Below are 13,442 nucleotides of genomic sequence, written 5' to 3'. Positions count from 1 at the left end.
GTCAATGGTTAACTGTTAAATAAATCATGATTCCATTTTCTGATCAATGTATCGTTTCTGCGATTAGATGGTGCATCTTTTTCATTGTTACTGTTTTTGGTTTTCTACTGCACATAACATAATATACAATAACAATATACAACTCTTTGTTCTCTATGCATCAACAATAGCAAAACTATTAGCAGGTGTTTAATGGTTGCAGTTTCTTCTCCAGAGGGAGAAAAAAGGTTGGAGCTGAGCGCATCCTGCAACACACGCGGATACACAAGCAAAGCAAAGGGAAGTGCCACGTGACACTTTGCCAGCAGGTGAATGGATTCAAGTGAAGATGGCAGAGGAGGAGGGGAATTTGTGATGATTGGGGAGGGGTTCATGTGATGATGGGGAGGGGAGTTCGTGTGATGATGGGGGAGGGGGAGGGGGTTCATGTGATGAGGGGGAGGGGGTTCATGTGATGATGAGGGAAGGAGCTCCTTGTGACAATGGGGAAGGGATGTTCATGTGTTGATTGGCGAGGGGATTATGTGACGATGAGGGAGGAGGAAGGGCTTCATGTGACAATGGGGAGGGGGAGGGGTTTCAGTTGAAGATGGGAAAGGAGGTTCATGTGACGATGGAGGAGGGGCATTCACATGAGAATGGGGGAGCTGGAGGGGGTTCATGCGACCAAGTGGTAGGGGGAATAGGTTCAAGTTACGATAGGAAGGAGTTCAGATGACCATGGGGAGAGACTGGGAGTTCATGTGACAGTGGGGGAGGGGATTCAGGTGATGATGGGGAGGGGGAGAGGGTTCAGGTGATGATGGGGAGGGGGAGAGGGTTCATGTGATAATGGGGAGGATGAGGGCATTCAGATGATGATGGGTAAGGGTGTTCATGAGACAATGGGGGAGGGGACGGGAGGGGAGTGGTTTCAGGTGATGATGGGGAGGATAAGGGCATTCAAGTGAGGATGGGTAAGGGTGTTCATGAGACAATGGGGGAGGGGAGGGGTTCAGGTGACAATGGGGTATTGGGGAAGGGGTTCAGATGACAATGGGGGGTGGGGAGGAAGTTCAGGTGGCATTGGGGGAGGGGTTCAGGTGAGGATGGGGAATGGGAAGGGGGAGGAGTTCAGGTGAGGATGGGGAAATGGTAAGGGGGAGGGGTTCAGGTGAGGATGGGGGAATGGTAAGGGGGAGGGGTTCAGGTGAGGATGGGGGAATGGTAAGGGGGTTTGGGTGAGGATGGGAGAGTGGTAAGGGGGTTTGGGTGAGGATGGGGGAGTGGTAGGGGAGGAGTTCAGGTGAGGATGGGGGAGTGGTAAGGGGGAGGGATTCCGTTGAGGAGGATGGAGGATGGGGGAGGGGGATAATCCATGGCGGTTCCTCAGTTAGAAGAGGAATCACCATGGAAACGGCGCGAGCGGCGGCTTCCCTGGGCGCCTGCTGTTTCCATCAGTCACCAGCATTGGCAGCCGAGTTTGGAGAGAGGAGCATTTACTACCCCAACCCACCTCCGCACATATTAACCAACAGTGGTATGTATCTCTCTCGTCTTTTTATACCCGTAAAAACTGCTTAACATTTGAAAGTGACACAAGAAGAAAACAGTTTGACTTCAGAATACTCCTCGGTTATCTACTCTCCCGCATCCAAAAAAATTACAAAATTCAAAAAAGATAAAAGGATCTCCATCCCAGCCCGTTCTTTTTGAAAGGATTTCTGTGTTTTAGGCCAACACTGGTGCGACATTTACAACAAACAGTAAGTAAAATGCAGGGGGTCAGTGCGCAGTTTAATGCTGTTCGATTTTTTTTAAAGACCCCACCCCTCCTCCTTCTGCTGCTGCTGTTTAAAGGTCGCGACTCGAACCCAATTGCTGTGAGTGTGTGTTCACCCTGCCAAGCTGCCCAGTGCTTTCTCATTCTCTAGGCCAAGCTGCTTTGTCATTCAAGAGGTGGGCGGCAGAAACACTCGGAATTGCGGCCCGATGTTTACTCACAGCTGCACCTCTCCTGACAGCTGTGCCCTGCACAGGAAGGGAGGAATTGAGGAGGAAATGCAAACAACCCCAATACCATTAGGATACAAAGGCGAAGTCACAAATTGCGCGATTACAGGGTTTCAAATAACTGAAATGCTATAAAATAACCTTTTTTTACGACGTGCCCGGGTACCACATGTATCCCTGTGATCAGCCCGTTGCTGCGTGGGAGAACCGCACATGAAAACTGTAGTACAAGTAAGTGCAAAGGAACCGCGAACGATTTCTATCAGAATGCAATTCTTTAAACTGGATTCTGACACCTGTTTTAATGACATTTGAATACAAAGTTTGATGTTGGTGTTACATTTTGAGAGGGAGACTTAAGAACCTGTGTTTAGCCCGTTCTGGAAATGAGTTATGCATATCTTCAAAATGTTTTATCATATTTTAAAAGTAAATTGACAGCCTGGTGGACCAACAGTTAGGACTAGGCGCTAATTATTTCCTTCCAATAGCAATATTTAACACTGAAACAAAAGTGTTATGAGATCAAGAAAAAAAAATCCAATTGTTTGATCTTGGTCTAATATCTCCTTAGTCAACTGTTCGTTTATGGACACAAACCTTATTTTTGCCCAAGTCCTCTCATTTTCGTTTTTTATAACATGTCAAATACTGTATAATGAGCAAAGATAAAATACTCCATAACAGTGTACTTTTTGATTTTTAAAATGTTTGCTTGGTGATTGATCACCTGATCATAGGAAGTTGAGGACTTGTAATTTGAATAGCTTTACCGGATTATTTGCCTCTTGGGTGTGCAGCAGGCTTTTGGCTTTTAGCTCTGCTCCAATTTCATTTTTGAGATTTGCCTAAGCATTTTTTTTGTGCAGTTGATTTTCAGTTGTATTTGAAGTGATAAGCCAATGTGTCCTTTACAAAGCTATCCCTTGTATTCTTTCTTGTGTGTAGAAATGACTTTGAGAATAAGAACATCCTACTTGAACAAACGCAAACTCAAAATGACAACATAATGCACAACAAGCTTTAGCCGAATTCTTCTGGCTGCACAAATGACTATGAAAAATATTTTAATCTATGCAGCGGTTAATTGGGAATTATTTGGTCATCCTAATTTGTAGGACAGTTTTTTTTTCAGATTGTTGTGACCATTACAATCCTTTGAAGAATTTACCTCTCTGTTAGGTTTGCCTTTTTCTGATCTACTTTGTAAAGTAAAACTGGAAGCAATAGAAATTTAGCTTTATATAGCTCCTTTCAGGGTAGAAAAAATCCCAAGGTATATTTTTTAATTAATTTACAGGATGTGGGTGTCACTGGCTAGGTCAGCATTTACGGCCCACCCCAAATTGCCTTTGAGTGGTGGTGAGCTGCCTCCTTGAACCGCTGCAGTCCCTGTGGTGTAGATACACCCACAGTGCTGTTGGAGAGGGAGTTCCAGAATTTTGCCCCAGTGACAGTGAAGGAGCAGTGATATATTTCCAAGTCAGGATGGTGAGTGGCTTGGAGGGGATCTTCCAGATGGTGGTGTTCCCATGTATCTGGTGTTTTTGCCCTTCTAGTGGTTGTGGGTTTGGAATATGCTGCCTAAGGAGCCTTGGTGAGTTTCTGCAGTGTATCATGTAAATGGTACACGCTGCTGCCACTATTTGTCGATGGTGTAGGGACTAAATGTTTGTGGAAGGGGTGCCAATCATGCGGGCTGCTTTGTCCTGGATGACGTCAAGCTTCTTGAGTGTTGTTGAAGCTACATTCATCCAGGCAAATGGAGACATAAGAGACATGAAGAAAATAGAGTGTCGAGCCAAGGAAGGAAAAACTATTAAGAGTTGACTAAAAGCTTGGTCAAAAAGGTGGGTTTTGTGAAGGAGCTGGAAGTAACGAGGCAGACAATTCCAGAAAGTAGGACTGAGATGACAGAAGGCACGGTAATTATTAGTGGGATAGAGAAAGGTGGAAAAACACTGAGGTTGGTGTTAATGAAACAGTTCAGTGGGGCTGTAGGGTCCAAGGAGATTACAGATGAGGATGGACTGAGGCCCTGGAGGGATTTAAATGCAACAGACAGAACTTGTACTTGAAATGTTGGGTTCTGAAAGCCAATGTAGAAAGATCAGTCAGTGACGCATACTCAGGACTTGATATGAAATAAGATAGAAAAGAAGAAATTTAGATGAATTAAATGTGTGGAGGATGGGAGATCATCATAACAGTCTGCAGATGATAAAAACATGAATTGTTTATTTGAGCATGGATGGGATGAAGTAGAGGTAAGAAGAGCAATAATACTAGCAGCCTTTGCGATGAAAAGATGTTATGACTGATGCAGTTGGTAAAGCTGAGTTATTTTAAAATCCCAGAGAGAAACTTTAAACAACTTTCATAACCTATAATTTTATGTGTTATTTTTGAGATGTGACTCTAAATTCAGGAATCAGACCCCCAGTTCTCGAGGTTTTACATTAAACTAAATGAAACATTGTATTAATTTACACAGGTTCAAATATATATAGACATGGCTACAAATTACTATCATAACTTTTAACAACTTCCCAAACTAATCTCCATTAAGACAACAGTAACCCATAGACTTAACCAAACACTAGGCAAAGAATTTTCACCTTACGAATTCAAAACCTGTGGAGTCAGTTGGAGGCTTGCATCTGCCTTTTGATCTCATATTGCCTCTGCTCTGCACACCTGAAGATAGCTGAAGTTGTACCTACCACCACTGATTGAATTTAAATTCTCATTGTCTCACCAGCCTCTTTGAACTTCACCTTTTAACAATGAAACCCCTTTCATAGTACCAATTTTATTAGTAATATAAACATATTGCTTGGTAGCTGCTAGAAAGGAATCAGTTTTCACCCTCCCCCTTCTTGAATGCTCTGTTCAAAAAATGCAAATGCATGCTATCTCTCTTACATATCAAAACTAGTACACATCAAAGCACCCAGACTAGCTGGCTTTAATCCAATTAAGACATACCCACAGACTAAACTTCTATTTTAAGAGAAAAATATTTTCCAAATTATATACATTAATAGCTTCATGACAAAAGGAAACACAGTAGAAACCCTAATGTGAACAGCGATTCTGAGGTTGAGAACAGTCTGTTTCAGCCTGAGATGGTGGTTGTGGAGGGGCATGGAGTTAGTGTCAACAGCATGGCGCTTATGGTCAGGCTGAAGATGGTGGATTCAGTCTTTGCAATTTTGGCTTAAAGAAGTTATGGCTTATTGAAGATGGGATGTCAAACTATCAGTTTGATAGTACGGAGGCAGGGGAAAATCAAGGGAAGCATACAAGGGGTAGATGCTGATACTATATTTGATGATGTGACCATGAGGAAAAGGCAGACAGGGATGAATTCATGGAAGGGCCAGAGATGACAGTGCAGGGGTAGAAAAAGAAGCCATTGTTGGAGATCCTCTGGTTACAATCTGATAGGTCCCATTGGGCTGGATAGCAGGCTTAGAATGTTGGAATATTATAACACAGAAGAGCTCATCATATCTGTATTGGCTTTTCGAAAGAGCAGTCCAATTTAATTCTGCACTCCAGCATTGTCTCCATAACCTTGCAAATTGCTGTTTGAAAGTTCTTACAAAATCTGCTTCCAGCGCCCTTTCCAGGTAGTACATTCCAGATCATCATACCCCTCGGTGTGAAAACATTTATTGTAGAAAATAAAAGCTCATGGTATAGGGATAACATATTAGTATGGTTAGAAGGTTGGCTGGCTAACAGGAAGCAGACAGTGGACATAAATGGCTCTTTTTCAGGTTGGCAAGATGAAAGGAGTGACGTGCCACAGGGATCAGTGCTGGGACCTCAAATGTTTACAGTTTATATAAATGACTTGGATGGATGGGATGGTTGCCAAATTTGCTGATGACACAAAGGTAGGTAAGTCATTTGTGAAGAGGATGTAAGAAGACTACAAAAGTGATATTGATGGGTTAAGTGAAGGGGAAAAGATCTGGCAAATGAAGTATAATGTGGGAAAATATGAAATTGGCCATTTTGGCAGATAGAATAAAAAACAGGCATATTATCTAAATGGTGAGAGATTGCAGAGCTCTGAGATGCAGAAGGATCTGGTTGTCTTGCTGCATGAATCACAAAAGGATAGTATGCAGGTACAGCAAGTAATTAGGCAAGCTAATAGAATGTTATTATTTATTGTGAAGGGAGTTGAATACGAGTTTTTTTTTTTCATTCATTCATGCAATGTGGGCTTCACTGGCTGGGCCAGCATTTAGCGCCCATCCCTAGTTGCCCTTGAGAAAGTAGTGGTGAGCTGCCTTGAACCGCTGCAGTCTATGTGGTGTAGGTACACCCACAGTGCTGTTAGGAAGGGAGTTCCAGAATTTTGACCCAGTGATAGCGAAGGAACAGTGGTATATCTTCAAGTCAGAATGGTGAGTGACTTGGAGGGGAACTTCCAGGTGGTGGAGTTCCCATCTATCTGCTGCCCTTGTCCTTCTAGATGATAGAGGTCGTGGGTTTGGAAGGTGCTGCCTAAGGAGCCTTGGTGAAGTCTTGCAGTGCATCTTGTAGTTGGTATACATTGCTGCTGCGTGCATCGGTGGTGGAGGGCGAGAATGTTTGTGAATGTGTTGCCGATTAAGTGGGTTGCTTTGTCCTGGGCAGTATCAAGTTTCTTGAGAGTTGTATGAGTTGCACTCATCCAGGCAAGCAGGCAGTATTCCAGCACACTCCTGACTTGTGCCTTTTAGATGATGGACAGGCTTTGGGGAATCTGGAGGTAAGCTTCTCATCGCAGGATTCCTAGCCTCTGACCTGCTCTTGGAGCCACAATATTTATATGGCTAGTCCAGTTCAATTTGTGGTCAATGGTAACCCCCAGAATGTTGATAATGGGGCATTCAGTGATTGTAATGCCATTGAACATCAAGGGGCGATGGTTGGATTCTTTCTTGTTGGAGATGGTCATTGCCTGACACTTGTGTGGCATGAATGTTACGCCACTTGTCAGCCCAAGCCTGGATATTATCCAGGCCTTGCTGCATTTGGACATGGACTGCTTCGGTATCTGAGGAATCACGAATGGTGCTGAACATTGTGCAATCATCAGCAAACATCCACACTTCTGACCTTATGGAAGGAAGGTCATTGATGAAGCAGCTAAAGATGGTTGGGCCAAGGACACTACTCTGAGGAACTCCTGCAGTGATGTCCTGGACCTGGGATGACTGAACTTCAACAACCACAACCATCTTCCTTTGTAGTAGGTATGACTCCAAACAGTGGAGAGTTTTCCCCCTGATTCCCATTGACTCCAGATTTGCCAGGGCACCTTGATGCCACACTCGGTCAATTGTGGCCTTGATGTCAAGGGCGGTCACTCTGGCATTACCCTGGGAGTTCAGCTCTTTTGTCCATGTTTGAACCAAGGCTGTAATGAGGTCAGGAGCTGAGTGACTCTGGCGGAACCCAAACTGGACATCAGTGAGTAGGTTATTGCTAAGCAAGTGCTGCTTGATAGCACTTTTGATGACCCCTTCCATTTCTTTACTGATGATTGAGAGTAGACTGATGGAGCAGTAATTAGCCTGGTTGGATTTGTTCTGTATTTTTGTGAACAGGTCATACCTGGGCAATTCTTCATGTAGCCAGCTAGATGTCAGTATTGTAGCTGCACCGGAACAGGTTGGCTCGGGGTCCAACAAGTTCTGGAGCACAAGTCTTCAGTACTATTGCTGGAATATTGTCAGAGCCCATAGCCTTGGCACTATCCAGTGCCTTCAGTTGTCTCTTGATTATCATGTGGAGTGAATTGAATTGGCTGAAGACTGGCATCTGTGATGCTGGAGACCTCCGGAGGAGGCAGAGATGGATCATCCACTTGGCACTTCTGGCTGAAGATTGTTGCGAATGCTTCAGCCTTATATTTGCACTGATGTGCTGGGCTCCGCCATCATTAAGGATGGGAATATTTGTGGAGCCTCCTCCTCCAGTGAGTTGTTTAATTGTCTACCACTGTTCACGACTGGATGTGGCAGGACTGCAGAGCTTAGATTTGATCCGTTGGTTGTAGGATTGCTTAGCTCTGTCTATCACTTGCTGCTTAACCGTTTGGCATGCAAGTAGTCCTGTTTTGTAGCTTCACCAGATTGACACCTCATTTTTAGGTATGTCTGGTACTGGTCCTGGTGCTGCTCCTGGCATGCCCTCCTGCACTCTTCATTGAAGTAGGGAGGTCATGCTTCAGTTATACAGAGCACTAGTGAGACCACATCTGGAGTACTGTGTGCAGTATTTAAGGAAGTATGTAAATGTGTTGGAAGTAGTTCAGAGAAAGTTTATCAGACTAATACTTGGAATGGGGTGTTGTCTTATGAGGAAAAATTGGACAGGCTAGGCTTGTAAGTACTGGAGTTTAGAAGAGTAAGGGGCAATTTGACCAAAACATAAGATTCTGAGGGGTCTTGAAAGGATGGATGTGGAGAGGATGTTTCCTCTTGTGGGAGAATCTAGAACTAGGGGCCACTGTTTAAAAATTAGGGGTCGTCTCTTTAAAACTGCAATGAGGTGAAATTTTCTGAGTCTTTGGAACTCTCTTCCTGAAAAGGCGGTGGAAGCAGAGTCTTTGAATAATTTTAAGGTTCTTAGTAAGCAACGGGGTGAAAGATTATCGGGGTAGGCGGGATGCAGATTTGAGGTTACTATCAAATCAGCCAGGATTTTATTAAATGGTGGAGCAGGCTCAAGGGACTGAATGGCCTACTCCTGCTCCTTATTCATATTTCTTCTCATTTCCTGTCTAACTCTTCTGTCAATTATTATTTTTGTCACTAGGCACCACATTTTGTGCCAGTGGAAATAATTTCTCCCTACTCTATCTACCAAAACCTTTCATAATTTTGAATACCTCAATTAGGTCTCCTCTTAACCTTCCTTGCTGGAGGGAGAACAAGCCCACATTCTTTAGTCTTTCCATGTATCTGAAGCTCCTCATCCATGGTATCATTCTGACAAAACTCCTCTGTACCCTGTACCCAAGGCCTTGACATCCTTCCTAGAATGCGGTGCCCAGAGTTTACACAATACTCTGGCTGAGGTCTCACCAGTGATTTGCAAAGGTTTAGCATGACTTCGTTATTTATGTATTCAATGCTCCTATTTGAAAAGCCAAGTATCTTATATGTTTTCTTAACTGCCTACCAACTTGTTCAGTCTCCTTCAAGTGTTTGTGAATATATAGCCGAGGCTCCTCTGCTCTTGCACTCTTCTCAAAACGAGTCATAGTCTTTATGGCTCAGATGGAGGCCAATCGTTCATTGATTCCAAGCCTGCTCCCTGAGGAGCAATTCAGTCAGTCTTGTTCCCCTGCTGAATCCCTGTAGCCCTGCAAGTTTATTTCATTCAAGTGCCCATCCAATTTCCTTTTGAAGTCATTGTTTCTGTTTCTAGCACCCTTGTCGGTAGAGTGTTCCAGGTCATTGCCACTTCTTCCTCACGTTTCTCCTGCATCTCTCAGCCAAAATCTTCAATCTATGTCCCCTAGTTCTTTTGCCATTAGCTAAGGGGAAGAGATTTTCTATATCTAAGCCTGTCATAACTTTGCACGCTTCTATCAACTCTCTCCTCAATCTCCTTTGCTCCAAGGAGTACAACCCCAGCCTTTCCAACCTCATCTTTTATCGAAACCCCCTCCGTCTCCCCTATCCCTCTGCATCCTCTCAAGGACCTGGATCTTCACATCTTTTCTAAAATATGATGACCAGAACTAGATGCCATACTCTAGTTTTGGACCTAACTAGAGCTTTATAAAGGTTCTGCATAACTTCTCTGCTTTTGTATTCAATGAAGCCCAAGATCCCATAAGCTTTGCTGATCATTCTCTCAGTACGTCCTATCACCTCCAAAGATTGATGCACATGCCCGGATCCCTCTGTTCCTGAACATTTTTTAAGAATTGTGTCATAAAGTCTATATTGCCTTGAGCTATCATTTCTGCCAACATACATCACTTCATACTCCTTTGTATTAAATTCCATCTGCCATTTGTCTGCCATTCTGTTAGCTGATCTATGTTAACTAGTCTACTATGTGATACCTTGTCAAACACTTTCTTAAAATCCATAGGGACAACACCCATAGCATTCCCTTCATCAACCTTCTCTGTGACATCATCAAAGAATTCAGTTGAATTAACCAAGCACAATCTGCCTTTTACAAAATCCATGCTGGATCTCCTTAATTAACTCACACCTCTTCAACTTGCCTGTTATTTCTTTTCCCCCGATTATGGATTCTAAAACCTTACCCATCGCTGATTTGAAGCTAACTGGCCTTTAGTTGCTTGGACTGTATTCAACCCTTTTTCAAGAATGGCTTTAATAGCATTTAGGTTATACTGCCTCTCCATGTTGTTGTTGTTCTCAAAGTGCATCACTTCATAGGGAAGAATATTACGCTAGGCTTGTGGGTACATGCCCGAGCATAAAATGACACGCGATGACATTAGGCATGCATCCTGAAGTCATCGCGCAGTCTCGCAATATTTCATTCTATGAGCACATACCGGAGTCGGCTAACAGTTGGGCAGCTAAAAAGGGCAAGTAGCCTTTACATATTTTTAGGAAACCTCATCCACAAGCGTGATGAGGTTTCCTAAAGCAAATAAACATTAAATAAAAACTTTTTTTACTTTTGAATTAAAAACATGTCATAGCTTATGTGACAGCCACATGAGGGAACCTGTTTTGTTAAATTTTTATTCTCTTCATTTTTTTATACACAGCACTTCAATCTCTCTGAGGCACGGAGCTGCTTCAGAGAGATTGAAGCACTCTTTCTCAGGCATGTGCGAACTGTGCTCTAGGTCCAGCTTTCCCTCTTTCCTCCACCCAGCCCACACAGGCAGTGCTGATAGCTGCAATCCATGCAGGGTGGGCCTTAATTGGCCCGCCCACATGAAATCACGGTGCGGAGCCAATCGCAAGCAGCGATTGGCTTCCCGACCGTCCCTGCCGAGCACCCTTGCCAAGGGCAAAATCCTGCCCCTAGTTATCCACGTTCAATTGCATGTCATGTTTTTGTCTATTTCATCAGTCTCTATGACCTGAAGTTTAGTATCATCTTGCTTGCTATTTACTTTATCATCTTATATTATCTGCAAACAAAATTGTACTCTCTATATACAAGTCTAGGTCATTTGTATATAAAATGGAAAAGTTTTAGTACTGATGTCCTGGAGAATCCCACTGCATATTTCCTTCCCATCAGAAATATAACCCTTCACCAGTACTCCCTGCTTTCTAGCCCTTAGCCAATTACTTACCCAAGTGACCATATCCACTGATACTATGTGCTTTTCTGTTACTTCAAAAAACTCAGTCAGGTTAATCAGATGTTCTCCCACTGCAACATACTCCACTTGCTCTACTTCATTTCCCAGAACTAGATCCAGCACTGTTTCCTTCTTCATTGGACCAGAAACATACTGATGAAGAAACTTCTCTGTACACATTTTAGGAATTCTTCACACTCAATACTCTTTAATCTGTTTTCTTTCCCTAGTTTATATTTGGATAAGTGAATTCCCTACTATTATTTTTATATTTCCCTGAAATTTACCTACACATTTATCTCCTTTGGTATCTATAGTTAACATCCAGCAATGTAACATCTCATTTTCTGTTCCTTACACCTAATCAATTGTTGTCTCTCTGTAGAAGTGTAATGTTATTCTTGATCAATATTGTTTTTTTTTCTCTTTCCCTTACCCTCCTGAATACACTGTAGACAGGAATATTTAGGGCCCATTTCTGCCCAAGTTTGCCCTTATCTTGGTTAACCCCATGTTGCAACTTGCACCTGCAACTCATCAGTCTTACTTGTAATGCTCATTACATTAACACATGCATTCCAATTCCATACTAATCAGCTTTTCTTTTCTCTTTCATCTAACTTCTGGTCTTTCCACCTTATTCTGTTGCTTTTTATCCCCTCACTTTTTCTATGCACCTTGTCTTTCCTCTCTGCTATGTCCTGATTCCTCTTCCCCAGCCAATTTACTGCTAGACCTGTCAAGTTTTTCCAGCACTTTGTTTATATTTCAGATCTCTAGCATCCACAGTATTTTGATTTTAAATCACTTTAAACCTTCCCCTACAGCACTATTTAAGCACTCTGTGTGGACATTGATCCCAGCCCTGTTCAGGATGGGTTGCACCTGGCTTGTACAGGCCACAATGCTCCAGGATTTTGAAACCCTCCCTCCTGCACCAATTTTCCAGTCATGCATTCATCTGCACTATCTTCCTGTTTCTAGTATATGGCACTGGGAGTAATCCAGAGATTAGCACCTTTTGAGATCCCTCTCCTCTAGCTCCTGAAACTCTGCCCATTTGACTTCAACTCTTTTCCCATATTTATATGTCTTGGGTAAATGAGTTCATTGGCCAACTGAACTCCAGCTGCACACCTTCCTATGTTCTTATCAATTTCTGCTTGCAATCAATAACGGTGAGATGCTGATGTAAGAATAAATTGTGACATAGGGCAGAGCATCAAGATCATATGTGCTCACTCAGAAACTTCCAGAACTAGACTTACAGTTCCCAGTTGCCCACGCTGTACAGTGATTCATCAGTGCTGTCACTTCATCAGTACACTTACACTTGGCCTAAATAGCCAAGTGGTTATGGTACTGGGCTTGTAACCCCAAGATCAAGAGTTCAAATCTCACAATGGCAAAACTATGAAACAATGTAACTTCATCTGAATAGGAACAGATGGAAACGTGTTTGTACTTGAAAGAGTTACACTCTCTTAAAGGGACAGGGTACCTAATTTTACCACATCCCTCCCCCTTTAAAACTACAGCTAACAAGCCTAAAACACATGAACTATTTACAGGTCAAGTCTCTTAGGAGGCCACCTTTGACAGGTTGAGCATCGTAGCCTAACAACGTTGACTAATGTTTCCGAGACCTTTTTCAGGGGCAGTTGCCCACTATGTCCCTCAGTGGATGATTTCACCATCTTCCAGGTGTAGTCACGTTCACTCCTGCTGCCCCTCCCCTCCAAGCTGAAACAGATAAAGGGCAACAAACACAATGCAAACAGCGATGAGCTACATGATGTGTGAGGAGACCTCAAGAAGAAAAGGGGGAAAAAATTCTTTTTGTTTTTCTTTCTGAGGACTGTCAATTTCTCTTTTCTTCCTGCGTGTCCTTTTCTTGGCAGCACTGACCTCCGTCTTCTCTTTGATTTTGCTGTGGCTGGGCGTGAATGTGCTCAGTAGTTGGGTTTTCCAACAGCTCTTCTGAGAATTCAGGGCCTTCTAGCTTTTAAACTTCAGGGCTTTTATACAACTGCTGCTTCAGCTCTTCTAATTCTTTCCTATTCTCATTAATAGTTTCCTGGAGAGTCGCATATTGGTACCCCTTCTCAGCTAATTCATTCCTTAACTC

General features: G+C 43.1%; 1 protein-coding gene across 2 annotated transcripts in view; it reads left to right on the top strand.

The window, feature by feature from the left end:
• Window positions 1-1,417: 1,417 nt before the first annotated feature.
• The window catches only part of mapre2 (microtubule-associated protein, RP/EB family, member 2), a 100,008-nt gene continuing 87,983 nt past the window's right edge, over window positions 1,418-13,442 (top strand). Inside the window, exon 1 of one of the 2 annotated variants that reach the window (XM_041189428.1) lies at window positions 1,418-1,519. The gene's annotated coding sequence lies outside the window, so the exon portion shown is untranslated. Of the gene's footprint in view, window positions 1,520-2,201; window positions 2,224-13,442 lie in introns of those variants that run through there. The other variant, XM_041189429.1, reaches the window with a different exon arrangement.

This window comes from Carcharodon carcharias, chromosome 6 (assembly GCF_017639515.1).
Source record: "Carcharodon carcharias isolate sCarCar2 chromosome 6, sCarCar2.pri, whole genome shotgun sequence".
Taxonomy (NCBI): Eukaryota; Metazoa; Chordata; class Chondrichthyes; order Lamniformes; family Lamnidae; genus Carcharodon; species Carcharodon carcharias.
Note: the sequence above shows the minus strand (reverse complement) of the source record. Positions and strands in the feature narration are given on the sequence as shown.